Here is a 27,667-nt window from a genome sequence, read left to right as displayed (position 1 = left end):
ATTTTCTAAGACCGACCCTTGAAATAATGCTGAGAGTTTCGAGGATAATTTTGGTAGGATGTAAACTTAGGCTGCTTCGTATCCGTGGAGGGTTGCTAATTATTGATTCTATACACAATAATCATAAGTACCGTCAGATTCGATAGAATATCGTTTTTCAATCATACGTACACGAATTATCGCGATATAAAGATAAATAATATGTTCATATACTTTTTACGTCTTATACTGTATATTTCTTTACTGGTATAAATAAAGAGTGGATCAGCAGGCCACCTGAGACCATTCCACGATCTAAGGCCAGTTGCCAAAAGTTAGTAAGTTTACCAGTGGATAGTTAACATTTATAATGACAATTAAATTTTCATTGCTAAAATAACTTTGTACTTGTTGACTCAAAAGCAGAGAATTGAAAATACGATAATACGATACGAAAACTCAGTGTACAAATTCAAAAAGATTATCTCTAGTGAGAGATCGAACGTTGTGTCGTAATTTTCTAATGATAAAACATGGTTTGAAATTTGAAATGTGTACATAGTTTATCTTTTTCAGTGTATTTAGTCATGTATCATATTGGATGATGGTTAATTTAAACTGTCTTTTGAGAAACGGGTCCCAGAGCTGTATCCTTTACTCCTGTAATAGAGGATGCAATGTATTTGCAACAAACAGCTAGTGCAAATAGCTAGAAAGGTAACAATAGTGCGATGGCAAACTTAGAGCAAGCGTACATTGGTTGTTTAGGTTTTTCGAAGGGGAGAATTTGTGGGAAAATTACTGAGATATATCCGTGGCGAGCTTTTCCAGGGATTTAAAAAGTTGAGCTGTACACAAGGAATGTTGTGTAGTCCAATATCCGTGATTACCTCTGGCGTGGAGAGATACAATCTAAAACCAACCATAGAGTCAAATATTTTACCACAATTTTTTATGATCAATAAAAAAATTGAGTAATAGACATTCAAACAGTATTATCTAAATTCCACTCCATTTTAAACTCATTCATCTCTACACAAACTCCAACTTGTTGAACAGTCCACATTAAAATTAGGGACCACTATTCTTGCTCATCTACACTGGCTACCAATCTAACAAAGGATTAAATTTGAGTGTTTGATGTTATAACAATACCAGATTGAATTATGGATTCGGTTTCTACTTTTTAATTGAACATTTATATCACATATTGGGCATCATTTTTACCAGTATATATTGAATAACCTATCCATATATCATGTTCAATTTTATATAATCTGACTTTTGAGATGTCATTCAATCAATGCATTCACATGCGGTCGTCGCTTTCAATAGCCACCACGGACTGGCTCCTTATTATTTCTTTGGCGATACCATTGGCGGACGATCCCACACGTTTCTTGCTCCAGCCCTAGAATGCTCAATATTCGTCATGAACCCCGATTTGAGTTTAAATTCAAAATACTCCTAAAACACACCTGTTAACTAGATTACTCTAAAACACCTTTATGTGCAAGAATCAGTGAAATTGGCGCTTTATCAGTTGTATTCATTATTCGTACCCACGAATCTCGTATCGTATCCTATGAATGTGGAGACCCATCCTCGTAAAGAGAATGAATAGGCTCTGTTGCGTTCATATCATTTGATATGAGGCTACGTGTCATCTTCAATTGAAATCACGTTGTTTTTTTAAAGGGTGGGCGAGAATATATTCTTATGTTTTTGTTTCTCTGAATGTTGCTATTTAAGAGTTCAATAATTTCAGTCTACCAAACAAAGGATTTTCCGTATGTTTCGTGACATGTTTTTCCATAACCCTAGGAGAGCATTTTAGGTATTTTTTTGCAGATGACCGAAAGCTGCTGTCCCGTAATTTGATGATATCCGTCGAAATCTAAATTCTAAAAAGGAATCAGGCATGTCTTCTTGTTGGACTAAATATGAACTCAACAACAAGTGACACTCCCTTCAAAGGCGCCGAAGTAAAATCATGTGTCGAGTGGAGATGATATTGTGTCAGAATTTCTTCAAAATCGGAGAAAATTGAATATTTTGAAAATAATCATTTTACATGTATGTTTAAATCCGTTATAACTGGAGCAATTTTCATGAAAAAATATCTATGGAATCAGCGAAATGTAATTAAGAAGAATACTATGTTTAAAAAGTTATCAAAGACATTTGAAAAAAGTTTTCTGAATTCGTCAACTGTTAAACTAGTAACAAGCAGATGTGTTCCCATTAAACCACCGACCGCGAGCCGAGTCGATGTGAGATGTGCCCTACACTGAAAATCTCAAGTGCTATACAACCGGTTTTTTAGGTGCCTCTGAATGTCGGCCGTTAAAAAACTGAACAATTCCCATTTGGAAAGGGCCTACGTAGTTAGAGAAAATTCAAGATGTGTATATCGTGTGATACTGGCTCCATATTTCATGTGCGTTTAACCTTGTTTATAACGAAACACGCATGTATTTATGCTATTTTAGATTTAAAAAGAGCGCACGAAAGTGTTTCATGAGACCCGCAAATAACGTCAAGTTATTCATGCATTTTTGATTTATATGAATAAATTTCGCTTCGAAATCTTTAAATTTCTCAGGTGGATTATTTAATAAATTCACAACAGTCCATTATGGATTAGTTTGACGCCAATCGTTCTTTTAAAGATCTTTCTTTCTCGAAGAAAGATTTTCTTAAAATCTTTGATTATGGCGAATCTTTTATGTGTCCGATAGTTAAACCTTCGGGTATTATACTAGAACAAAAATTTTCAAAGATATTCATAACATACTGAAGGATATCACAGTTTATACCCGAAGATATGCAGTTGGATAGATCTTTTTGTTTCGACTCGCATGCGACAGTAAAAACGGTACTTGATATAATGAGTGAACTTCATCATTGATATTTTCACTAATCTACTTGAATTCCAAAAAAGAACTGACAATGAAAAAGGGTTACAGCTGTGACTGGTATCACTCCAAATTTCAATTCCTATGAACACTTTTCATATAAAGAAAACTATTAACGAAACAGTTTTTAGAGGCAAAGAATCCGCGTTACCATCGAATTTTCAAAACTTGAAGGAATGGTTAATGCCTCGGTGACCACTTGTCTAGTACGCGGTTTTCTGAAATGAAAGTGGCCAAGTCTAAAGAACAACTATTGTATCACATGATTTCAAATATTAGGAACCCAATGCGTTTAATGATTTAATTAATTGGTATCGCGCAGATTGGTTGAAAGACGGGTGTTAGTCACCTTGAGATTTAATTGTTTAACTTATTTGTAGGCGCTTCCCGCAAACATTTTCTATTCGTTGAGTTTTCAAACGCAGTACTGTTCAGATGATTCGAGTCAAGTAGTAAAAAAGTTTATGTATTAGCATTACTATGCAGTGAAAATAACGCACTGCGGCAAGTGAGGTGCTGTGATCCAGATGTGTAACCCATTTATGGGTAATAAATTTCCATCATGTCAACGCCATTCAAAAACAGTAGCAAAACTTTCTGCTGGTTTCTAGAAATAGCAATACGACGACAAGCTTTTTCGAATTCGACCACGATATTTGAGAAGTTTCACTTGGGCAGTGGTGGTCAGTGATGGTCGATTTATGAATTTTAATGGCGAATCCTTTCTAGTTTCACACCAAATGCGGTACCGGTATATCGTTCTTTCAAGAAGTTTCAATTGGTCAGTGGTGATCAGTGATGGTCAATTTATGAATTTTCAATGGCGAATCCTTTCAAGTTTCACATCAAATGCGGTACCGGTATATCGTTCTTTCAAGAAATTTCAATTGGTCAGTGGTGGTCAGTGATGGTCAATTTATGAATTTTAATGGAGCATCCTATCTAGTTTCACACCAAATGCGGTACCGGTATATCGTTCTTTCAAGAAGTTTCAATTGGTCAGTGGTGGTCAGTGATGGTCAATTTATTAATTTTCAATGGCGAATCCTTTCTAGTTTGACACAATAACGCGGTATATCGTTTTCATATTCGAGAAGTTTGAATTGGTCATTGGTGGTCAGTGATGAATTTGCAATGACGATTCCTTAGTAGTTTGAAAACAAACATTACATGATAAATTTCCGGAATTCGAAGTCAAGTGTTCAGACTCGGGGATATCTCAATTGGTCAGTTACTGACCATCATGGTGTCACCATTGTGGCCTATAGCTCAAATGAAACATGTGGAACCGACGAAGGGGCCCAAAAGCGTTAAGTCATTTCCTGGAGTGACGTGATCCAAAAATGCCCTAACTGGAAAAGGCAGTCTCTCAATTGGATGAAACCAAATCGGACAGGACAATTAAAATTTGGGAAGGTCACAGGTAGTGGTCTTTCTACGAAGCCCACGCAGTGAGCGTATCATTATGAAATCTTTTTTTAAACCACCATGTACCACGAAGAAATAAGCATCGTTGTAAGCACTTGAAACAGCCATTAACCACTTGAAACTGCCAGATCAAACATCATACCGCATCCCCGCAAAGAGGGGTGGTTCAGCAAACCGGAGTTTTCATCGGCCTCTCTAGACTACCCCGCCAGTACGGGTAGCCGAGCAAACCGGAAAACTCATAATGGCGGGTGTACAATCAGAGCTTCCAACTGTAATTTCCACTCATGCTACGTACGTTATCGCCGTTGTTTAATTAAACCCCAAAAGTTTGATTTTTGGTTCTGGCCGTGGAGAATAGAATACACGGAATTTAGAGAATTGGACCATCTACCCACACGACTGAACCTCTAAGTGACTAAGATCGAAACAATACAGTAATACTTTTTCACGTTTGAAATTTATTTTATCAATAAGAAAAATGTATAGCAAAATACATAAAAAAAACAACAACTGGAAAATAATCAAAATAAAAACGATTTACGTTGCTCAAAAGATTAGAAAATTCGATAAATTCGGATCACAAGCAGCTGGGATGGGAAATTTTGTCAATTGAACGAAATGCGAATAATGTGTTTTCATTTGAACAGAAATAACCTAGTTAAGGGACTTGAATTTTAGTCCGAAATATGCGAAAATCCGAATGTAAACCGAGCCAAATTAAACGATTTATACTTTAATTGATGGTGACAACGCAATTTTGATTCTCACCTGGCCCAATTTTCAATTATTAAAATCATCGTACGATATCAGAAATATGTTAGTGAACTGTTGTCTATTTCTTTGATTTAATGTTATTAATTTACAGTAGGCCTACCGGCCCTACACCAAGACTAAATCATTTTAGAAAGCACCATGGTGCCTTCACCCAGTCCTGGCAGTGGCTGTCTCCACAGTGTATCTACGTTACTCTACGATCCTCAGGGTGCTTGATTCGTTACCCGGAGTACACCAAGTAATACACTAGTGAATCAAGTAGGCGGGAGCACTACTCCGGACTCTCGACTGCTTCCCCGAGTAAATCAACGGTGTGATAGGTGTACCGCTAGATGGCGTTACTAGCCGAACAAAGGGAATGGCAGGATTCTGCTAGGGCCCAACAGGAACGTATGCATAATGACAGAATGACCGTTATGAAGGGCTTCTTGGACCTGTTTAAAGACTTGAAGAAGAATTAAATCAAAGAATTAAAAATCGGATAAGCTGCTTCTTTTTACATGAAAAATATTTTCAGTAACAACTTTTTTGTAACAAAGAGTTTTTGTAATTTTATTTTATTTTTGTTAAATTTTTATGCAAGTTGCAATAAATCAGTTTTTATTTATCATTTACTTCTAGTTGTTTGTTACATGAAATTATCAGCAATTCTATTCCTCCTAGCAGTGGCCATTAACTTCCGTGTAGAAGGCTTCCTCCATACATTCTTCCAACAATGGGATGAACGATCGAAATAATACCGCTTTGTCCACCATATTTGTTACTCTGATAACACGGATACCGCTTGTTTCCGGTTTGCTCCAGAGTAATATTCGGAGTACTCCGAATCGTCGAATCAAGCAGCCTGCCTGTGTAACCGAGTTGCATATCCACGTCCCGTCTCGACCCGTTACTGTCTCGACCCGTTCCCGTCCCGACCCTACCGTACAATAGCGCCACCACAGTTGATTATTTGAACTAAAACACTACGGCGCGTATAGGATTCGTTTTTCGCATGTTATAAATGTTTGAATAACGATCAGTGAAACCTACCAACAATTTGAAAAAGTCAATTAGATTTTATAAAACTTTTCGAAGATCGAATGAAGAAAACGCCTCCAATGTCAACAGAAGTAAAAATTCAAGATGCGAAGTAAGCAATTTCCAGTCGAAATTTCCTCCCAGAATATTACTTAAGTGGGTTTAAACTGTTTTCAAATGTAATGTTGAATAAATCATACGAGTTTAATTATTTTGGTTTCAAGTTTCAAATGATATCAACTTTCGGCTTCAAATCTCTCAAAACTCAGTTCTAAAAATGACCCCTCTCGGCCGGGGGCATTTTGTTTAGGGTACATTTTATTTTGCCATTAATCAGTTCGAATTCATCAAATTTATGAAGAAAATTAATGTATGAATTTTGCAAAAAAAATAAAGATGATTGTTAGATTTATGATGCGTTGTCTTTCTCTACCAGATCCCGTCGGTCTTTCTCCGATGGACATGTTCCGGTCTCGACCCGTCACCTGTCTCTACTCTCTAGACAGTCCCGTGGACGCTATGTTCCCGTCTCGACCCTTCAAAACTGTCTCAACTCTCTACACAATCCCGCAACACTATGTTCCTGTCTCGACCCTTCACATCTATCTCTACTCTCTACACAGTCCCGTGGACGCTATGTTCCCGTCTTGACCCTTCAAAACTGTCTCTACTCTCTACACAGTCCCGTGAACCCTATGTTCCCGTCTCGACCCTTCAAAACTGTCTCTACTCTCTACACAGTCCCGCGGACACTATGTTCCTGTCTCGACCCTTCACATCTATCTCTACTCTCTACACAGTCCCGTGGACCCTATGTTCCCGCCTCGACCCCTCACATCTGTCTCTACTCTCTCAACAGTCCCGTGGTTTTTAATGGTGCAATAAATGTTGATAATTATTTTAATCCTGAAATAACAAAAGTAGAAATAACTATCGAAGGAATAGCAAATAAAATATTTTGTCAAGGAATGAGAATTATAGATCAATGGCCAGAAAATAGAAAACATTTTATGCATGAAAAAGTGAAATCATCTGAAAATTGTAACATTAATCAAATTGATTATTATACCGGTAATAAATATGCATTATGGTTAGATTTTAGAACAACAGAGGACAATTCATTACATGGTTCTGGAAAAAAACTACAGAACACTAAAGATGGAATACAATTATTCATGACAAAGAATTAAGGAAGCCTAAATTTCAAAATGCATATTTATATTATATCTGACGCGCAATTAAATATTGTAAATTCTCAATTGAATAGTGTTATGTATTAAAATTTTAACTTTAATAAAAATTCATATAATAAATGGAAGGAGGTAAAGTATATAAACATATTCCATACATCGATACACATGAAAATAATGATGGTTTATATTATGTAATACCTTGTAATATAGCTTTGATATTTCATCCTATTTTCAAAATTTATAAAACTAAACTAATAGGAATCGATAAAAATAAAAGTGGTGTTGTTGATAATTTAAGTAATGTAATTGATAATAATGTAATACCTTCTACATCTAATAATGTAATACCTTCTACATCTAATAATGTAATACCTTCTACATCTAATAATGTAATACCTTCTACATCTAATAATGTAATACCCTCTACATCTAATAATGTAATACCTTCTACATCAAATAATGAAATAATATTAAATGTTAGTGAAAATAGAAATTATTGTGGATATTGTAAAGGTGAATATTCAAACGTTCCATCAAATTGGAATAAACATATGAATACAAGGGTACATATAAATAATGTTATAGAACGCGTTGGTTTAAAAGAATTTATAGAACACCCATTTAGATATGTTACAAAGTTTGTTTCAAATGAAAAAGTAAATGGTAAAGAATTATATAAAGATTTTTTATTAGCAACGCCTAATAAAGATGAATTAGATTTAATCGTTGCTAATAAAATATTAGTATCAAAAACTGTAAATGAAATATTAGGAGCAAACACTAATAAAGATGATAATGAAAATGGTGCCATACGGCACCCACATGGTGATATAGTTACAGATATTGATAATAAAGATTCTATGAAACATAAAGTAGAAAATAATGATAAATTTGATTGGATGAATAAGCATAACAATGAAACAACTATTGATGATGCGGTAAAAAGGGTGAAGAATAAGTATAAAAATAAAACAACTATTGATGATGATACGGTTTGAATAAATTGTTAGGGTCTGATGATGAAAGTGATTAAGGTATTAATTATATTTAACACAAATAATAATATTGGTTGAAAATTGTATAAAATAATAGTAAATAAAAAAGGGGGTTTTAAGTATTTAAGGTATTTAAGGTATCTTATACATATCTAATACAATCTAATACAATCTAATACATAAAATATCTTATTTTATAAACTTATATTCATATGGAAATTGAAACCTCAGTAATAATAAATAACCTTTATTATTTTCAAACTTATTCATATATTAGTTGAAAAAAATAAAAATAAATTGGTTGAAAATTGTATAAATAATATTTATTTTAAAAAAGGGGGTTTTTAAGTAATTAAGGTATCTAATAGGGGTATCTAAGGTATTAGGGTATCTAAATAGTTATACAAAGGTATACAAATAGTTATTTTATAAATTTATATTCATAGGGAAATTGTAATCTCAGTAATAATTTTGAACCTTTATTATTCTTTAATTTATTCATATATTCAACATGTAATTCAGTAGGTATAATTTAATTTTCTTCCAATGATTGTTGCATACATTTTCTATCTTTATTGTAGAATAAAACTAGAAATCTTATATTCTCCCTAAAGTCTTTAACAATTGAATTATATTTTTTGATTTAAAACCCATGTTGTTATCCCGAAATGTCTTCCAGAGAAAGCTAAATAACATAACTCACTTTCTCTCAGTTTTGAATCATGTAAATTTGCGCAATCATCTACAATGAATAATGTATTTGATCCTTTATAAGTATCAATTGCTATTTTTATACAATTATCTAAATTTTCTTTTACTGTTTTAGGATTTAATATAATAAACTTTTTTATCTTAACTATATCTCTATTATATGTTTTATTCATTTCATAAGTAGGACAGAATAATATTATATTATCAAAATGATTCTTATAAATAGTTTCTAACAAATCTAATATGAAATGTGTTTTACCACAGTTGGTTACTCCAGTAACTAACATATTATGCGGTTCAAATATAAATAAATCTTTATTCATTTATTCTTTTAATTTTACTAGATAAAATCCATTCATTAAATTTATCATCATATCCATTATATTTCACCAAAGAATACTTTTTTCTTTTACGAGTTTTTGTTTTCAATACTTTTTCTATTTTGTATTCTATTTCATCTGGATTTGCTACAAATGATAATTCTTGTTCATAGAAATAACCTAATATTTCTTCATCTTTTAAATCTTCTAATTTATAAACAAATGGTTTAGTTAATATTATCTTTTTAATCTTGAATATTTCTTCTGTAAAATTAGGGGTATAACCTTTATAAAATGTTTTTCTATATTTAGATATTCTAACGTGTTGTCCTATTTTAAATTTAGGTTCTCCGAAATCATGTGTAACAAATGCGCCATATAAATTATTCCAAACTATTTCTGAATTATCTTCTTTTCTAGCTTGTATATGTTTCATATTTATAGAACTATGTTTAGAATTATTATAACCTTTCACTAAATCATCTAATACATCGATATATTTATATGTTTCATTAGCAGTAAAATATTTCCACATTCTAGTTTTCAATGTTTTATTAAATCTTTCTATAATAGATGCTTTTTTATCTGAGTGTGTTGAAAAATAATCTACATCGTTATCAGATAATAGTTTTTTGAAATGTTTGTTATAAAATTCATTACCTTCATCAAATTGTATCTTATCTGGAATAGCTTCTTTAAATATTGATTTAAAAGCATTTGTTACTTCTATACCAGTTTTATTTTTGATTGGAATTGACCATGCGTATCTACTGAATATGTCTATAACATTCAGTATCCAGAAATATCCTTTGTTGTATTCCTCTAAGTTCTTCATGTCAATTAAATCTGCTTGCCATTGTTGATCGATATATGAAACCATAACTTTTCTTGTTAAATAAGTTTTATCCATTTTCTTGTGGATTTGATATGTTGGTTGATTTTGTAACCATGATTTCAATTCACTATATTTTATATAACCATTTTCCTTATCAGATTTAATTTTACCCCATAATTCTGTAACGTTAGAATATGATACTTCACTTTCTGGGTTATAATATAAATCTCTTAAATATTGTTCTTTTTTCATCTTATTTTAATCCATTAATTATAACTTAGATTTAGTTTCAATGGCTTTATGATTTGATTTATTTTCTGGTATGATAGGTTTATTGTCATTGGAATCATATTTATCATCAGATTTGAATTTTGATTTATATATTACACCGGATAATATAATAATTGTTACTAATCCAATTGTAATATATAATTTATAATTACTTCCAGCATTAGAAGAATCAGATGGATTATTATTTGAATTAATATCAGATAATTTCTGTGATTCATTTATATCAGTTAATTTCTTTTTCTTAGCATTTTTTAATTCTGAAGATCTTTTACCTAAATCTCTTGCCCATTTAATTTGTTTTTCAGATCTAGCCTTTTTCTTAACATCATCACTCATTTATTTTAGTTAATTTTTGTTCTGATTCATTTTCTGTTTCGACGTTTGGTTGTAGTACAGCGCCATCTGTTTCGTTCTTACCTGATTTATATTCCATAGGCTTGATATTCGAAAATGTTATGACACCAGTAGAAATTAATGTCATAACCGATCCTAATTGAAATGAAGCATATCCAACCCATTTTTGTTATTCAGTCATAACTAAGTAGTCATTTTTCAAATCACTATATAATTTATTTTCATCATTAATTGGTATTAACTGGTTACATAATTTTGGATAACATTTGACAATACCATCTGAAAAAGAATCATTTATTCTAGCTAATCTAGCTTCTTCATAAATCTAAAAATATTTTATTACTTTATCTGGTTTCATAGCATCTAATTCTTGAAAAGTAATAGTCTTAGTTAAAAACTCTCTACACTTTCCGCTAGCAATCAATAGTTCAAGATGGTGTTTACAATATAAATAGTATTCATAATCAATATTGTTATTAACTTGAATAGAATTAGAAACAACTGGATCCTTATCACTTATGCCCAAATCATCTAATGTTTTTTCAATATCAATACTATTCTTGCTCGAATTTCTTTGACATTTATATTAGAGAAATTTAATAAGAAAAATATTATAAGTATTATAAAATGATACCAGTATCTCTTTAGATTAATACTAGCTTAGTTAAAGGTAAAGAATTTTAGTATTAGTTTTTGTTTTTTAGTATTTTTTATTTGCGATATAAAGTATTCTTTTTTGAAAAGAAAATATTAAAAAAACAATAACTAATACTAGCTAGTTGAAGATATGTAATTTTTAATACTTTTTATTTAAAATCTATTATTCTTTAACCACTCATTAAAGACTCAACGTATTGTTCATTATTTGGATTATTGTTCCATTGATCAATAAATTTCTTTGCCTTTGTTAACTGTTCTAAATATAACTGTAAATCAAGTTTATTGGATTTAATTATGTTTTCCTTCTTTTCTAAAGGTCTTAAATTTTTTCCACCCCCAAATAAGTTTTTTATTGTATTCATCATTCATGTTAAATTTAGATATTGGTAACGTATGATCAATATGAAAGTATTCACCATAATTATCTATATTCATTTTATCATCGAATTGATATATTATCCATGATATGAAAAATTCATCTGAATAACCCAATAAATTAGATAGTGTTTCTGAATGCGTTTCTTTGTTGAATAATTGTGTTAATCTAGATCTTAAGCATTGTTTCAATCTAAAATTAAGATCTGTGTTTTTTTCTAAATTGGTTAATATTTTAGAATCCTCTTCCATTTCTTCGACCAACGTCATCCTTTTTCATTCCTCGTTGATAAGTTCCTTTGATAAGTCGTTTCGATTCCTTGATATCTAAATCATACCAGTTACAATACCCGCGTCATATGCGGACATACAGGCGCGCTTTTGCTTAATGCGCATGCGTTAATCATAATTATATATTCATTCTATAAATTCTGTAAAATAGAAACAACACATGCGTTACATGCGTCACATGCGGCCATTTATGGCCGGTTTTGCTTAATGCACATGTGTTAATCATAATTATATATTCATTCTATAAATTCTGTAAAAGAGAAACAACTGAACATAGAAAATTCAAACGCATTCATGTCCGCGTCACATGCGTTACATGTGTCAGTCACATGCGGCCATTTATGGCCGGTTTTGCTTAATGCACATGTGTTAATCATAATTATATATTCATTATGCAAATAGAAACGACCGAACATAGAACATTCACCAAGTAGATTTACACAATACATTATACAAGTATGTTCAATCGTTTCATTCAATACATCACTTGATTTCTATATTTTTAAAATTTATAATTCCAACCAGAACTCTTTTATTTTTGGATCATTTTCTATCATTTTTTCAATTTCTTGTAAATGTTTAACAACATCAACAAATGACAAGCTTAATAATTGGAATTTTTTATATGTAATTAGTCTACCTACCTTTCTTAATCTTCTATCATGTCTGGCACTAATAGTTATGTATTTTTTAACCCAAGAAGTCCAAGAAATCCCCGCAGTTTGTTTATTAAACATTAAAAATCCCTTATTTAAACAATCCCCGAAAATGATATAATCCCATAAATGCTTTGCTTTTTTAAATAACAAGGTTTCATAATTTTTTTTCAATAAAACAGTTATTTCATCAAATGTTGTTACACCTTCTATTTCTTTAAAACTTACGCCTGTTTCAATTGATAATTTTGATTTTAAAAACTCATTTAACTCATTTCCGCTCATTTTCTTTTTAGTTTTTGTTCCTTTTAGTCTTAACAATATTTCTACATTGGTTGTTGGTCTTTTCGGTAATGATGTTACGCTTGATTGCTGGTTTTATATTATTTTTTCTAAAATTAATGTCATTTCTTGATGGTAATATAAATGTTTTTTAACTTCTTCTAAAGTTTCATCTTCTATATCGAAAGATTCTTTTACTTCAGTACCCATTTCCATTGGTTCGTCTTCCTCCATTTCGGTTGGTTCATCTTCCATTTCGGTTGTCCTCTGAGAATTAAGAGTACTTCTTGGTACACACGACATTTTATTCAACTAAAAGATATCAGCGGTAGAACAGGAACTGCGATATTAAATGATATAAATATTTTCAAGTCTATCGTTTCTAATTATTATAAGTTATTATAGTTCAAGTTATTATCTATCTAACGTAAAATAGAATTAACTGTATGAAGTTGCAGTTGTCAAATGCACTTAAAGGTTTCATATTTAATAGCCCTAATAACTACAAAAAAACAGTACTTACATTTAGATTTAGAATTGTAAACTATAAACTCCTAATTTCGTTTCGAGAGATAGAATATCCTAAGCGTTATGTTACAGTGTCTATTCAGTTCTGGGGCGATTTCTAGAATGAACACGTCGTTGATTATTACACGTCATCTGGTTCCGGCACACCTTTCTAGAATATTCTACACGTTTGCAATATTATGTCTCATATGTCTCGGCGTCATAGTAACAGCTGTAACAGCTGTGAATTTATAGATTTATTCCATAGCTCTTTACATGGAATGTATATAGGCTCAAATAGAATCATGTTCTAGTATAAACAGCTATGTATTATATCATGTATTATTTCAATCACACTTTACTAACACTTTTAATGTTAAAAAATCTAACTCATACAAATATGAATATTGAAATAATGTTGTAAATATATCTATATATCTATTCTATAAGAGCTTACACTTTTATATTGAATAATCTGTCAATTTAAATGTTATTCATTTATATTTTATTCATGTATATGTGAATATCTTAAGAGTAATAGGGGTAATAGGCTTTCAGGTTAATGGTTGAAGGGGCGAGTGAGTAAAAAATGAAAATAACAATAATTTCCAGTTGAATTAGGAGTGTGCGCGACTAATTCAACTGGAAATTATTGTTATTTTCATTTTTTACGAGCTCGACCCTTCGACCTTTGATCTGAAAGCCTATTACCCCTATTACTGGTGTCCACAGGACTGTGTAGAGATAGTAGAGACAGGTGTGAAGGGTCGAGACGGGAACATGGTGTCCACGGGACTGTCTAGAGAGTAGAGACAGGTTTGAAGGGTCGAGACGGGAACATGGCGTCCACGGGACTGTCTAGAGAGTAGAGACAGGTTTGAAGGGTCGAGACGGGAACATGGTGTCCACAGGACTGTGTAGAGAGTAGAGACAGATGTGAAGGGTCGAGACGGGAACATAGTGTCCACGGGACTGTGTGGAGAGTAGAGACAGATGTGAGGGGTCGAGACGGGAACATAGCGTCCACGGGACTGTGTAGAGACTAGAGACAGTTTTGAAGGGTCGAGACGGGAGTAATAGGGATAATAGGCTTTCAGATCAAAGGTCGAACGGTCGAGCTCGTAAAAAATGAAAATAACAATAATTTACAGTTGAATTAGTCGCGCACACTCCTAATTCAACTGTAAATTATTGTTATTTTCATTTTTTACTCAGTCGCCCCTTCAACCTTTAACCTGAAAGCCTATTATCCCTATTACTCTTAGAATATTCATGTAAATGAATAACATTTAAATTGACAGATTATTCAATATAAAAGTGTAAGCTCTTATAGAATAGATATATAGATATATTAATAACATTATTTCAATATTCATATTTGTATGAGTTAGATTTTTTAACATTAAAAGTGTTAGTAAAGTGTGGTTGAAATAATACATGATATAAATCATTGAACTTCTAAAATCAATTTAAAAAAAAAATTGATATTAAAATGGAAGCAAATAAGTACTACTGTCCAACATGTAATATCAATATAGATAAATCCCAAAAAGCAAGACACAATAAAACTAAAACACATTTAGAGAATAAATTGAAACTAGAATATAAAGATGATATATTAGAAACTAAATTAGATGAATTAAAGAATGAAAAAGAAACATACAAATGTGATACATGTAATCAATCATTCAGTGATAAAAGATATTATAATGAACATTTAAAATCTAAAAGTCATATTAGAAATAAGAATAATGATATTTTAGGTGAAGATTATTTTGATAAAGATAATGATAAGAAACAGAAGACAATTAAAAACATAAAAAGTAAATTAAACAATAAAAGACCATACATGGAAGATGTAAGAAAATATATTAATTCATTAGATAATAAAAAAGATATAGAGATAACCGAAGCATTTTAAAGTGATATTGGTCCAGCAGCTATCGAGTTTAAATTTCATAAAGGAAAAACATTAGAAGAAAATAAAAAACATTTAGAAAATATGAAAGAAATAATAAAAATAATAACTGATGTTGAATACCCTAAAATAAGTATATCTTCTAAAGTTAAATTCATAAAATCTGAAGATAAACCAATATATAATATAAATTCTCATTCACAACATATTATATCTAAACAACATATAGATGATAAATTAGATAAATGTTATAATGAAGTAAAAACTAAAATAGAAGAGAAATATTTTGAAGGGTCTGGTTTAATATTTGATGAAATAATATTTATGACTTTACATGTTTATAACACAAAATATAATAAGTTAACAAAATCGAAACCAATTGATGAAAATAATGTATCATATTATAAAGAACCAGATATTGAAGCATCGAGTTATATCAAACTACCATTTAAAACTAATGCTGTAATAAATGTACAAAATTTTGATGATAAATGTTTTCTATGGGCTATAATACGTTGTTTACATCCTGCAACTTATAATATTTGTAGATTAACTCATTATAAACCATTTGAAAATAATTATAAGATAGATAAGTATCCTGTTATAATTAAAAACATCCCAAAAATAGAAAGGGATAATAATTTAAGAATAAATGTATTTGATTTAATCAAATTACCAAATACAAAAGGTAACAATATTAAACATTATACATTATAACCTTTATATCTATCAAAAGATTATGATTCAAATGATGTTATAGATATACTATATTATGAGAATCATTATATGTGGATTAAACAAATAGATTTATTCTTTAGAACAGAAAGTGATCACCATAATAAAATATATCTATGTAGAAAATGTTTACATAGATTCAGTAATGAAAGTACATTATTAAATCATAAACAATTATGTGAAAATCATGATTATTGTAAATTAGTTTTACCAAATGAAAAAGATAAAATATTAGAATTCAAAAAATATGATTACAAAAATAAAGTTCCATTTGTTATATATGGAAATTTTGAATCATTAAATAAAGAATTAACCGATCAAGATAGAAAAGAAATATATTATAAGAGAAAGAAATTAAATTCTAATGAAAATGATTATTCTGAAGAACCACCAAAAACAAATACTATTAAAAAGATTCATCAATCAGCTGCAGCTTTCGGGTTATATATTAAATCTGATTATCCAGAACTAATTGAAAATGAATATTATGATTATAGAAATGAAAATGTTATCAATCATTTTTGTGACTTATTAATTGAATATGAAATAAGATTTAGTAAATTATTGAATACAAATATAGAAATTATAATGACAGAAGAAGATAAAGAAGAATTTGCGTTTGCAGATAAATGTTATTATTGTGAAAAGATATTTAATTATAAAGATAAAAAAGTAAGAGACCATGATCATTTGAACGGGAAGTTTAGAGGCACCGCGCATGAGAATTGTAACTTACAAGCTAAGAAAATCAATTTTGTTCCAGTTATATTTCATAATCTATCAGGATATGATGCACATTTATTCATCAAACAGTTATGCCATAAAATAGAAGAAATCAATAATGAAATAGAAAGATTAAATTCAAATAGATCAAAGGATAAAATACCAACTTATAAATTTAGAATGTTAGCTAAAACATCTGAGAATTATATATCATTCCAATGTGGTTGCCTAAGATTTATAGATTCATATAGATTTTTAAATAGTTCATTAGATAACTTATCAAAATCATTAGTTGATGATGAATTAAAGATATTAAAAGAATATTACCCAAATAATGATGATTTTAAATTAATGAGATATAAAAGAGCAATTCCATATTCTTTCTATAAAAATCATAATGATTTTAACATAACTGAATTATTAAAAGAACAATTTTATGATGAATTAAAAAATGAATATGTTAAAGATTCAGTCTATAATAGGGCATTGAATATTTGGAATCATTTCAAAATAGAAAAACATGGGCAATTAGTAGATTTATATTTAAAATCAGATGTATTATTATTAACCGATATATTCGAAAGGTTTAGAGATGTAAACCTAAAATATTTCAATATTGATCCATGTCATTGTTATTCATCACCAGGTTTAACATGGGATTGTGGATTAAAATTTACAGATATAAAAATGGATTTGTTAACAAATATAGATCAATTACTATTATTTGAAAAATCTATAAGAGGAGGAGTTTCAGGTGTATCAGGTGATAGATATTTCAATGTAAATGATAACCCTGGATATAAGTTAATAAAAAGATAAATATAATTATGTAGTACATTATAGAATGTTAAAGTTTTATCTAAAACAAGGAATGATTCTAAAAAAGTACATAGATATATTTCATTCAGTCAATCTAAGTGGTTAGAAAAATATATAGATTTTAACACCAAACAGAGAACTAAAGCTAAAACTGATTTCGAGAAAGATTTCTTCAAGTTAATGAATAATGCATTCTATGGTAAGACTTGTGAAAATATTAGAAATAGAAATGATATTGAGTTAGTTAGTAATGGTAAAAGGATAAGGCATTTACAATCATATCCTAAGTTCATTGGTAACAGAATATTTGATGAAAATTTAGCCGCAGTTAAAATGAGAAGAACATCAATGAAATTTAATAAACCAATCTATGTTGGCGCTTCAGTTTTAGAATTATCAAAATTACTAATGTATGAATTCTATTATAATGTATTACAACCACTTTTTGGAGAAAAACATATAGAAATTCTATACTTTGATACAGATTCTTACATATTAAAGATAAAAACTGATAACATAACTGATGATTTAAAAACATTAAAACATCATTTTGATTTCAGTAATTATCCTAAAGATCATGAATTGTTTAGCAATGATAATAAAAAAGTTCCAGGGAAGTTTAAGGATGAATTAGGTGGTGAAGAAATGATTGAATTCATTGGTATTAGATCTAAAATGTATTCATATAAAACTAAAGAACATGAAGCTAAAAAGTTAAAAGGAATAACCAAAAGTGTAGTAGAAAAGAATATTCATTTCAAAGATTACATCAATTGTATATTCAATGAAGAAGTTAGAAAACATAAGATGAGATGTTTAAGATCTGAAGATCACGAAATGTTTATTGAAGAAATTGAAAAGATAAGTCTTAACCCATTTGATGATAAAAGATATATTCTGGATGATGGAATTCATACAGTTGCTTATGGTTGTAATTTAGATGAATACTTAAAATTTAAAAGAGAAGAAACAAAAGAGAACGAGATAATGAAAAGAATTCTAACGTGTTAATCAAATTTTAATAAAAATATGTTATTAAAATGGAGAGTAAACAAGCGCACAGTGAGAACAACAAATTATTTCTAGATAGAATAAAAGATACTTCAAATGTCAAATCAGTAGATTATAAATTTAAGAAGTTAAAAGAATTAATAATCCATAAGAAATATCTAATTACAAATATTGATACAGTTACTAACAAATATGGAGATAAATTAGTTATACACTTAGAATATGAAGGATTAAAAGGAAATACATATAAATTCAGAACATATTTACCAGATAGATTTCATAGATTATCAAGTGAAGACTTAGTAGAATTATGTTCTGGTGATTTCTATTTCGTATACAAAGGTAAGAATGAAAAAGGGCACCATGAAATAGATTTCGAATAAAATATGTAAATTTATTGCAATTTAATCGATCCTACAAAAACATTCGAAGCAACTAAAGATATAACTTGTAATTCTGGTTTATTAAACATTTTACCATTGAAGAATGTTAAAGAATTTGGAACGCAAATAAATTATAATTTAACAGAATGTGATTTCAAACCATGCATTCCTCGTTTTAATAATTTTAGATTAGAAATTAGAAATCACAATGGATACTTAATTGATTTAAATAATTTCCCTGTAATTTATGAATTAGTTATAAGATGTAGAGAGTAATTTTTTTCACTATATAAATGAATATAACTGTTGGACCGAGTATATGTTTTGGGTTTGATTTTAAACATGGTAAAGAAATGAGAATTAAACTAAATGATGTAATTACTGATATAAAAAGTAAATCATTTAACAATGCATCAATGATTAATAAAGAAAATTATAATATAGAAAAAGTAATTGATTTAATTAAATCACCTTTAGAATATTATGAATTAAATGAAGATGGAATTATTGATGATATTAAAAACATATTAACCAAAATATATGATAATCATAAAAGTAGTAATGAAATAAATGTTGAATTAATCATAAATAAATTAACTAAATATTTGGAAGATAGTAATTTTTTTGATAAATAAATGAGTGATAATAAGTGGATAATAACTGGATTATATAGTGGAGCATTACTATCAGTTGGAACTGTTGATTATTCAATGGTATTAAAAAAGTATTTAAAATGGGAAGTGTTAATGTTGATAGATTTGATATAAATGATATTTTAAAATTAACATTAGCAGTTACTTTATCTAATTTAACTATTGATTATTTAGAAAAACAAAAATATACTCCTCCCATATAAATGCATAATTATTTTACTAAATAAATGGCTTCTGCAGTTATAACTATTATAGGATCGGCAATTGTTAACGCTTTAGCATTTACTGGTGGTGGTTATTTATTTAAGCATATTGATAAAAATGGTTCATTATCAGAACAAAAAAGACATAACTTAGCATTAGAGAAATACAATAAAGCAGCAGAAGAATATAGAGAAAAGAGGCAAAACTATATGGATTATATTAACAAGGAATTATATGATCAGAAGATTTCACATAGAGATTTTCAATCAGTCGATGATGCAATGAGTTTATATAACGCGGTAACAAATAAAGAAAAATAACATCTATACAAACCTAAATTATCAGATTATTATACCCCAAGTAATGAACAGAAGAAATATGAAATAATTTGGATTTTAGGCGGAACTGTTATTGTTATATTTGTTGCTTATGAGTTTACTAATTAGTAATTTTTTTTGCTAAATAAATGGGTGATAAAGTTGATAATATTGATATTATTCCTCATGATATAAATAAAACTAAATTAAAAATATATTTAGAAAAACAAATATTAGAATTTGAAAGTGACTTAAAAGTTAAAAAGAAAAAATATTTAAAATCTAAAATTATATATTATTTGATTATAAGTGGTTCGGTTACAATTAGTTCTGTAATAACATTTTTAGCAATATTCAGTCCATTAACACCTTTAGCTATATCAATTGGTGTATTAGGATTAAGTTCAAGTGTTTTAACTGGCATAAGTTCAAAATTGAATATAAAAAGTAATAAAGAAAAAATTAAAACTAATATAAAAGAAATTAATAAATTAAAGAACATACTAGATTATATAATAAGTTTAAATGGTCATATAACAGTTGAAGAACAAGATAAATTATTAAAAGAATTAATAAATTATTAATTTTTTAATTATATAAATGGCAGATAGTTTTCCAAAAGCTTTCCAATATAATAAATCAATTAAATATAATATTCCAGCAATAGATTTTAATAAAGATATTACATATAGAAATGAAGTTTTAAATTCATTAATTGATTTATATATTTATGTTACTGAAAGTAATAATTTTCATGTAAAGATGGAAAATATATTTCATGTGTATACAATTAATTTCAAACATTTAAATGAGGCAAAACAATGGTTATTAAAATCTAATATGAAGTATTGGCAGAACCAATTAAATTTTGCTGTTTATTGCGCAACAACAGGATGTGGAATTAGTTGGAATGATCATTTAAACAAACCAAGTTTACCATTGATGTTATCACTTTTTAGATTTCATACTTATTTTCAAATAAAATTAATATTAGATGAATTAGAATGTCCTTTACCAGGTTCAAAATATTTTAAAGAATTGAATAATAATATTAATTTTTCTAAGTTTTATAAAATATGTAATGAATTTAATATTAATTCAAATAAAGATTTTAGAGCAAAAAATGGAACAATGGGTGGATTAGGAATATTATATACTAAAGAATTTGGAAAAATAATGACAAATTCAGATATAAGAACACTAAATTGGAATGAATTACCAAAATATTATAATAATATACAACAACAAAACAATAATGGTTGGGTTAATTTCATTTTAGAAAATAGTGAAGGTTTTACTAAAGCTGGAATACAAAGAATAAATCAATCTATTAGAACTTATTTGATATGTATTTTAGGTGCGCAAGTTGAAACAAGATCCCCAATAATTGGAAATGATAACACTTCATTCGATGCGCAGAAACAATTCAAAGTATTATTTGAAGATTCAATTCATAATGATAAAAATAGATCGATTCCAGAAAACATTGTAGATATCAAAATTATTTAGATAAATCACATATTAGATTAAATTATTGTATAGGCCCTAATCTATTAATTATTTCTAATGATTTAGTATTAAAGATGGGAAACATAATTGGTTATAATAATCTAATTAAAACTGCAACAATAAATAATTCATTTGGATTGAATGATATAAATAAAAAGATTATAACTGCTCCAAAATTAATGGAAGGTGAAAAAAATAAAAAACACATTCAATCAACAGAAACTAAAACTAATAATATTAAATTAAATAATGATTCTAAAATAAAAGATTACAATACATCAGAAAATGGTGCCGTACGGCACCCACACGGTGATATTGGAACTGATAATATTCAACATGATATGATTAAACTAAATGATGATAATAAATCCCATGAAAATACTAAATTAGCTATAACTTGTATAGGAATTGTAATCGGAGGAATATTATATTTTAAATTTTGATTTTTTTATTATATAAATGGATGTAGAAGGTGGAGTAGATCCTTTATATGAACCTGGTATAAGTGATGAACAACAACATGATTTTGATGAAGCAAGTTTTAATGATGATAATGAGCCAGAATATAATACTAATTTACCAGAAGTTGTTCCTGGTTCAAAAACCCCATCAACAGATGAATATATTAGAGGAGCTAAATCGAGGATAGATATTCAAAATGAAGTACCAGAATTAGAAAAAAAAATTAAAATATAATGAAATTGCTAGCGATTTTAAACCAATGTTAAAAAGATCTGGTTTCAATATAACAAATAAAGGTATGGATTATTTAGTAGAAGATTTGAAATATTTAAATGGCGATTATTATTGGAAATTGAAAGGCAACTATTATTTTAGGATTTCAAATCTTAAAAGTAACGATAAAATAATAACACAATCAACTTTTAATTTATTAAAACCAGATAGAATTAAGAAAATCATTAAGGATGTTATAACTGATGTTACAGAAAAAGAGATAATTGATAATAGAAGAGAATTTAAACAAAGCAATGCTAAATTTTTTAAGATAATTAAATTCCTAAAGAAGCTGATAATTCCAAAACTAGTAAAATTAAATCAAGAAGAGTTCAAACTGAAAAACTTTTACCAAATGGATTACTTGATGCAACAGATCAAGAATTAGAAGATTTAAATATATTTTCTGATGAAGCAATTAGAAAAATTATTAGTATAAGAAATGAAGCTGATAAAATTGCACATAATAAAAGTATAAGAGATACTAAAATTAGTACTTAAAGAATTAACTGATAAAAATAAAAATAAAGAGATAGAACAACTAAAGTATGATTTAGACCATCAAGTAATTGGTGAAATGGAATATAGGCAAAAAGAATTACGTTTAGAAAAAGAAATTGATAATTTAAAAGATAATTTAGAAGTACTGAAAGGTGAAAGAGATATATTATTAAAAGAATATGGTAATAGTTTTAAAAGATTAAAAGATGTTTTTAAAGATTTGTTGATAAAACCAGATTCTAAGATATCGTTGAAAGATAGAATACGATTATACTTTAAATTAGAAGGAATAACAATTCTTTCAATTCTAACAGCTGTAACTATGGTATTTACAACAATAGGTTTAGCAATATCAAATGCTTTAAAATCTACTCCTACTCCCGATAAACCGGATAAACCCCCGAATGACAAAGATTCTATACAAGATAAAGTTAAGGATGGTTTAAAGAAATTAGCAAAATATTTATTGGAACTATCAAAGAAATCTGCTACAGCATTGCCAGGAGTTATTGCATCAATTGTTGGTTTTATATTAAAATCTCTAGGAAACATTATTAACTTTGCTGCTGAACATATTATTTTATTTTTAATTACAGTTGTAAGTGCAATTATTTTTGGGTTAGTAAATATGATATCAAAAAATATCAAGTAAACATGATCAAAAATAAATAATTAATTTTTTTGTTAAATAAATGAGTGGGAGTTATATCAATCCTTCTAAGAATCATAGAATATCTAATGCTATTTAAGCAGAAAGATCACATCATATAATTACTCATAACCCTTCTAATATTAATCCCGATGAAACTTTATATGTTAGAAATCCTCGATTAACACAAAATACTTTTTATGTTCCAAATAGTATTTATTTATCAGCCGATATAAAAGTAACCGGTAATAATAATAATTATGTTGTTGATAATGTTGGAAGATATTTGATTAAAAAATTAACTATAAAGATCGGTCCGGAAACAGTTTTCTCATTAGATGATTATAATTTATTTATGCATTAAAAAGATTTATGGTTAACTAAAGAAAATAGAAATAATATGATATTTCAAGGAATCCAATCAGAAAACCAAAATAAACTAAGATCAGAAGCACACAATGCAATATTAACTAATTCTGTAGATAAATTGATAATTTGATTAAAAAGATTTATGGAAGCAAATATAAAATTCCATTAGACTTTGAATTGATAAATAATAATGCGCCTTTATATAAATACACAATTCAAGAAGATGTTATATTCGAAATAACATTTGCTCCTGTTAATGAAATTGTAATATCTAGCGTTAATAAAGATATGAGTTATAAATTATCGAATATATGTTTAGAATATGATACAGTAACTGATGAAAATATTTCAAGTATAATTCAAACTCAATACAATCAAGGATTTTCATTATTATATGATTATATTGATACATTTAAAACTGTAACTATTAATGCAAATGATGAAATTATTAATGAGAATATTAACTTCCCAAGAAGATCTATTAAAGGTATATTAATATTTTTTACCATTGCAACATATTATAATGGTGCAATACAGGTTGATAAGTATTATAATCCTGAAATAACAAAAGTAGAAATAACTATCGAAGGAATAGCAAATAAAATATTTTGTCAAGGAATGAGAATGATAGATCAATGGCCAGAAATTAGAAAACATTTTATGAATGAAGAAGTGAAATCATCTGAAAATTGTAACATTAATCAAATTGATTATTATACCGGTAATAAATATGAATTATGGTTAGATTTTAGAACAACAGAGGATAATTCATTACATGGTTCTGGGAAAAAATTACAAAATACTAAAGATGGAATACAATTATTCATGACAAAGAAAAAAGGAAGCCTAAATTTCAAAATGCATATTTATATTATATCTGAAGCGCAATTAAATATTGTAAATTCTCAATTAAATAGTGTTATGTATTAAAATTTTAACTTTAATAAAAATTTATATAATAAATGGAAGGAGGTAAAGTATATAAACGTATTCCATACATCGATACACATGAAAATAAGGATGGTTTATATTATGTAATACCTTGTAATATAGCTTTGATATTTGATCCTATTTTAAAAAATTATAAAACTAAACTAATAGAAATAGATAATAATAAAAGTGAAGTTGTTGATAATTTAAGTAATGTAATTGATAATAATGTAATACCTACTACATCTAATAATGTAATACCTACTACATCTAATAATGTAATACCTTCTACATCTAATAATGATAAGATTGAACCTGATATCAAAACCAAAAAGACAAATGAAAAATATTGTGATGTATGTAAGAAATATATATCATATAAAAATTGGGCATCACATAAGAAATCAAATAAATATATAGAAAAAGAAAAGAATAATAATGATAATAATATATCTGATAATAATATAATAGATAATATCATAGATAATGTTAATACAATTGAAACAAATGATACCATAGATAATATAACAGATAATGTTGATACAATTGAAACTAATGATAATGAAACAATTGATGATTCTAAAAAACATTGTAACATTTGTGATTTAGATATTTCTAAAAGTAATTTTTCTAAACATAAAAAATCTCAAGCGCATATCGAAAATGAAAGGAAGTTAGAAGAACATGAAAAGAAATTAGAAGAAATAGAAAGAAATGAAATGTGCCAATATTGTAATAAGAAAATTGAACCTGTTGATGAAAATACTCATTATAAATCAAAGTTACATCTAATTAATGTTTATAAAATGGTGAGTATGATACCATTGTTAAATAACCCAAATAAATATATCAAATATTTTAATCCTAAAACTAACCAATATTATATATTCTATAAGTTGTTATTTGATAAATTATTATCTTATGCAGAAGATAATACTAAACAAATATATAAATTATTATATTTTAGAAAGATAGATTTAAGGTATCTGATAAATAATTTTGGACATCATTTGATTTTGATTATGATGATTTTGATGAATACTTAGAAAAATTAAGAGAAAAAGCTCATTTACCTACTAATAATTATGTTAAGATGGCTCAATTAAAATTAATAAATCTACCTTTTGGTGAATTAGATATAAACAGAGATGATTTTATAAATATATTAGAAACAAAATTAGAATAATTATTATAAAACTAATTTATATAACTATATACTAGACGTACGAGTAAGAATCCAAGAAATCTTACTTTCTTACTCGTACGACTAGTACATAGATATATATATATAATAGTTTTCATAAAAATTAAAAACATAAAATTATTAATCTTAGTATAGAAATAGTTATAATATAATCTATTTTTATTATTATTAAGAGAAAACATATAATTTATTCATTTTTATAATTTAAATTTAGAATAATTATTATAAAACTAATTTATATATCTATATACTAGACGTACGTAAGAATTCTTACCAAGATTCTTACTTTCTTACTTTCTTGGCAAGAATCTTACTTTCTTACTCGTACGTCTAGTACATAGATATATAAATTAGTTTCTATAATATTCCAAATTATAAATTTTATTTTATAAATTTATATTCACAGGGAAATTGTAGTCTCAGTAATAATTTTGAACCTTTATTATTCTTTAATTTATTCATATTTTCATCTTGTAACTCAGTAGGTATAATTTGATTTTCTTCCAATGATTGTTGCATAGATTTTTTATCTTTGTTATAAAATAAAACTAGAAACTTATATTCTCCCTAAAGTCTTTAACAATTGAATTATATTTTTGATTTAAAACCCATGTTGATATCCCGAAATGTCTTCCAGAGAAAGCTAGATAACATAACACACTTTCTCTAACTTTTGAATCATGTAAATTTGCGCAATCATCTACAATGAATAATGTATTTGATCCTTTATAAGTATCAATTGCTATTTTTATACAATTATCTAAATTTTCTTTTACTGTTTTAGGATCTAATATAATAAACTTTTTCATCTTAACTATACCTCTATTATATGTTTTATTCATTTCATAAGTACGACAAAATAATATAATGTTATCAAAATGATTCTTATAAATAGTTTCTAACAAATCTAATATGAAATGTGTTTTACCACAATTGGTTACACCAGTAACTAACATATTATGCGGTTCAAATATGAATAAATCTTTATTCATTTATTCTTTTAATTTTACTAGATAAAATCCATTCATTAAATTTATTATCATACCCTTTATATTTCACCAAAGAATACTTTTTTCCTTTAAGAGTTTTTGTTTTCAATACTTTTTCTATTTTGTATTCTATTTCATCTGGATTTGGTACAAGTGATAATTCTTGTTCATAGAAATAACCTTATATTTCTTCATCTTTTAGATCTTCTAGTTTATAAACAAAAGGTTTAGTTAATATTATCTTTTTAATTTTAAATATTTCTTCTGTAAAATTTGGGGTATAACCTTTATAAAATGTTTTTCTATATTTAGATATTCCAACGTGTTTTCCCATTTTAAATTTAGGTTCTCCGAAATCATGTGTAACAAACACACCATATAAATTATTCCAAACTATTTCTGAATTATCTTCTTTTCTAGCTTGTA

The sequence above is a fragment of the Tubulanus polymorphus genome, chromosome 4 (assembly GCF_964204645.1).
Source record: "Tubulanus polymorphus chromosome 4, tnTubPoly1.2, whole genome shotgun sequence".
Taxonomy (NCBI): domain Eukaryota; kingdom Metazoa; phylum Nemertea; class Palaeonemertea; order Tubulaniformes; family Tubulanidae; genus Tubulanus; species Tubulanus polymorphus.
This window is presented reverse-complemented; position numbering follows the sequence as displayed.